Source organism: Sinocyclocheilus anshuiensis, unplaced genomic scaffold (genome assembly GCF_001515605.1).
Source record: "Sinocyclocheilus anshuiensis isolate Anshui unplaced genomic scaffold, SAMN03320099.WGS_v1.1 scaffold1079, whole genome shotgun sequence".
Lineage (NCBI taxonomy): Eukaryota > Metazoa > Chordata > Actinopteri > Cypriniformes > Cyprinidae > Sinocyclocheilus > Sinocyclocheilus anshuiensis.
Window position 1 is genome coordinate 2364743 of NW_015548207.1, and position 4484 is coordinate 2369226.

At 36.4% G+C, this 4484-nt stretch overlaps 1 pseudogene; it reads left to right on the forward strand.

The window, feature by feature from the left end:
* Window positions 1–4484, forward strand: part of LOC107653545 (lipoprotein lipase-like) — a 13107-nt pseudogene that overhangs the window by 5506 nt on the left and 3117 nt on the right.

A 4484-nucleotide genomic window follows, 5' to 3' on the forward strand; every position in this document is an offset into this window, starting at 1 on the left:
GCCTTCCCCATCCACTAGTCCATCCTTACCTCGCTGTTCTTTAGGTGTCGCAAGAATAAAGAAATGGGGAAAGAAGGAACAACAATAGCAGACTCAGATCGAACAAAGGATACAACCCTAGTGTTTGCAGTCTTTTACAACAAATACTGCTCTGTCGTCTTTTGTTTTCTTTCTTACTCTGTGCAGATACCACTTGATGGCTGTCCCGAGACCCATACGCACCGACCTCATCACCTGTGTATGAAGCCACCATCTCTGAAAGACAACTAGACCCCCTACCAAGCCAACTGTCATGGAAGAAAAATTAAATACACAATGCAGAGAATCACATACGGGAACTTCAGTCATCCATCAACATGATCAAGATTGACATTCTTGATCTTTCAGCAAAATTACACCAGATGACTGAAGATAAGTCTTCATGGTTCGGAAACCTGTTAGGTAAACCCTGGCTGTGGATCAAGGAAATAGCAATTCTGCTGTTGTTTTTCCTACTGGTGTACTATATATGCGTCCACAGTATAAAGTGTTTAATTCAACCAATGACCCACGCCCATCACGAGGATATGACAGTTCCAACCAGAAAAGACTATTACCCGTAAGAACTTCACGGACCCTAGCTGCATGTTTGTTTCTGTGTCAACATGCCGTTCGTCACTACAGACAATCAACACAGAGCAAGTGCTATGTGCCTGTAACGATCACAGGTTACAAGAATGAACTTTTAAGTGTCTAACTTTGTATTTTGTGAGAGTTATTAGAACTCTCAAAGGGGGAATTGTGGGATTACAAATTTAAGAATCTGTTTAAAATATGCTGATCCTATGTTCTGACATAGCATCACATGAAAAACTAAGGTGAAGTACATTGTATTTAGCATTTAAGGTAAATTACATCAGACAAATGATTATCTTAAGCAAAGTGTAGCAAGAGGTTCCTGTCTGTTCCTGTTCTCTTATTGTTAGTCAAATGAACCAGATTACTGAGACTATCACCTTTTGTTTGTAATGGCTCTTGGTGCCTCTGCCCCAGTCTTTGAGTAGTTATACTGATTGAATTAGGACTGTCAGACTGATTGGATTAGCACCTATGCATTTGAATGACACTGTTATGCTGATGAGATCAAGGCTGGGAAAAGGCCGGTGTCGGGCTGATTCCTGTACTTCATTTGCATGCTTTGTTTAAGGTAGTCACCCAGGTGCTTTGTCTCCATTTCTAAGCACTGCCCCCTTAAAATGTATATAAACTACAATGTAAAGCCTTAGTCAGACTTTTGATGACTGCAGCGCCACGCAGCGTGTTCTCAATAAAGTACTCTGCTGAAGATACCCAAGAGTCTCCTGGTCTCTGCTTCGACGAGGAAAAAGTTTCCTACAAATGTTAAAATTTACTTAGACACACATTTTTAATAACATTTTTTATCAATTAAAAATAATACAATGAATATAATTATAATTTTTTTAATTAAATTTCTAATAATAAATGCTGATTTATCGTAATAATGCTATGAATTTTGCTATGAATAAAATATTGCATTTTGCACTGGCACAAATTTTCTAGAAATGCCTGTTATTTGTAACTTTCCCAAAGATGAAAAGAGACTAGTTGTGTATCAGGAGTAGGTTGTGACATTGTCACATTTTTTCGTGATCTGGATTTCTAATCTGTTTTGGCAACTTACATTAAAACCTGCTACAACCTTTCTACAATGAAATCGTTCATCTCTGCTAAAAACCAGGTTATTGACTTATATGACTAAAAAAATCATATTTAAAAAAGTTTAAAATCATATAAATTATGTTATTAATTCCCTTAGCCTTAAATAATGCCATCAGATGTGAGCATGAGAGGTCTGTCCACCTGTTCATCGACTCCCTGCTGAATGAGGAAGAAGCTAGCAGAGCGTACAGCTGTGGGAGCAATGACATGTTCGACCGAGGCATGTGCCTCCAGTGTCACAAGAACCGCTGCAACACCGTGGGCTACGACGCCAGCAAAGTCCGTAAGGCAAGAAGCGTCAAGATGTTCATCAAGACACGAGGCTCCATGCCATTCAGAGGTCAGTGTCAAGTTTCAGAGGAATTTTTAAACAGTAATTTAAACAATAATTTTGTTGTTTTATTAATATGTCTATATAGTTTTTAGAAAGCTTTAGCGGGCGTTTAGACAATACCATTTTCATTTAGATGACAATGGTGTTTTGAGGAACTTAAAGGCACAATATGTAAGATTTTTTATTAAAATATCCAAAACCCACTAGAACAGTGTTATATATTTTGCTGACTTGTGTACTTACATTATCCCAAATGTTTTGAAGAATGTTTAAATCCAGAGAAATAAGCAATTTTAACTAGTGACACGGAGCGTTTCCATAGTGTCACCTGACAATGACGTCATAACCATGGGCGTAGCTTGTGGGGGGGCCAGGGGCAGAGCCATAGAAAGAGAGTTGCGTCAATGGAAGTCCAAAACGCTCGATCGTCACGTGATTCACGTAGACCTCAAATAGTTCCAGGAAGTTCATAGCAGGCAATTGAAATACATTGAGTTGGAGAGACAGAACTGTGATTTTTGGTAATTAGTAGACAATAAAATAATTTATTTACATTATTTATAAAATAATGTATACGTAGTATATATATGTAGTTATATCAGTGTTGTTTTTAAAAGATAAAATCCGCTAATATTTGAGGATTAATGTGGTCAGCTATCCTTACCTGCCTTGTTAACATGTTTTAGGCTGAAGTTACCATGGTAAAAGTCCGTGTTTGCTATATAAACTACATCGCGGTCTTCTACCAAGGTAACTTCAGCCTCTCTATATAAATATAATTATATATGTGTGTGTTCTTACAACTCCCCCTCAATTATTAATATATAAAATATATATTTGTAGTATATTCCAATTTAAAACTTTAAAACATTTTTACACATTTAATCATATTTTATGTATTCAAAGAAAATATATTGGAGCGCTACTTGCTGAAAGGACCTCCGTTTAATAGTCCCAGAAGGTGCTCTTTGGTAGGGTTCAAAATTATATCTATAGAAATTACGGATCCAAGGCACTTCTTCCAGTTCCAAAATGTTAAAAAGCCTTTATTCAAACATGGCTCACTCTAGAAACATTAAAAATGACTAAAACACTGCACACTGATGCATTTCGGCCATCCAGCCTTCCTCAGAGTGTGTCAAGTACAAAATTTGTCACAGGTGTAGATATCAGTTATCAGTAATCAGTTGCTCAGTAGAAATGGGAGAAACCAAAATACTCATTACAGGGGGGACCAATAGCATCATTAACAATTTCAAAGTATAATCACATGTACAAAAAAAAATAATAATAATAAAATAAAATAAAAAAACATTATATATCTTGATAATAATAATAATGATCGTACTGATAATCATTTCACAAATATGGAGTTAAATCTAATTCCTCATTCAAACCAGGAAAAATGGTGGCTTTTAGCTGAAAAATCCAAAAGGCTTCCCTTTGTAGAAGTCTTTGTAATCTATCACCCTTTCTAATCGATCCAGTTACAATTTCCAAACCAATAATTCTTAAAGTAGACGGATTTGAGTCATGTGTAGATGCATAATGTACTGCCATGGGGTAATCTTTGTTTCTTGTACGAATTGCATTTTTGTGATCCCATAATCTATCTTGCAGTCTACGTTTAGTCTGACCTACATAGAATCAGTTGCAAGGACATTGAAGCCTATAAATTACATACGTACTTTTACAATTAATGAAGGATCCAATTAAATACAGTTTCTTTGTGCAAACATCCATAAATGATTTAGTTTGAATTACATTCTCACAATGATTGCAATGTCCACACTTAAACATGCCTCGAGCCTCCAATTGTGAGCTATAGAAAGGCTCCTACAATGAAAGAGAGTTGTGAGAAGTCACTTGCCTGCTATGAAACAGATACATTTATTTTTATTTATTTTCTTTATTGACTAATTTTGTACTTGACACACTCTGAGGAAGGCTGGATGGCTGAAATGCATCAGTGTGCAGTGTTCTAGTCATTTTTAATGTTTCTAGAGTGAGCCATGTTTGAATAAAAGCTTTTTAACATTTTGGAACTGGAAGAAGTGCCTTGGATCCATAGTTTCTATAGATATAATTTTGAACCCTACCAAAGAGCACCTTCTGGGACTATTAAACGGAGGTCCTTTCAGCAAGTAGCGCTCCAATATGTTTTCTTTGAGTTGTTAATGTGAGGACATTGGGTTATACCTCTATTTGGAGTGGCTCCGCGGACACCTTTCCTGCGTTTTGCTGAGACAAATCTTTGAATAAACTGGTGGATTATTTGAGGACCCTGTACAACAATGGAACATAAGAAAACTTTATCTTTTTCTCATGAGGAGGGCCAAAATATCATTGTGGCAGGGACTTTGTTGAGCACATCTAATACATCGGAGGAGGTTAATGAAGACTTAACGGGTACTTTTATGGAATTGAAAAA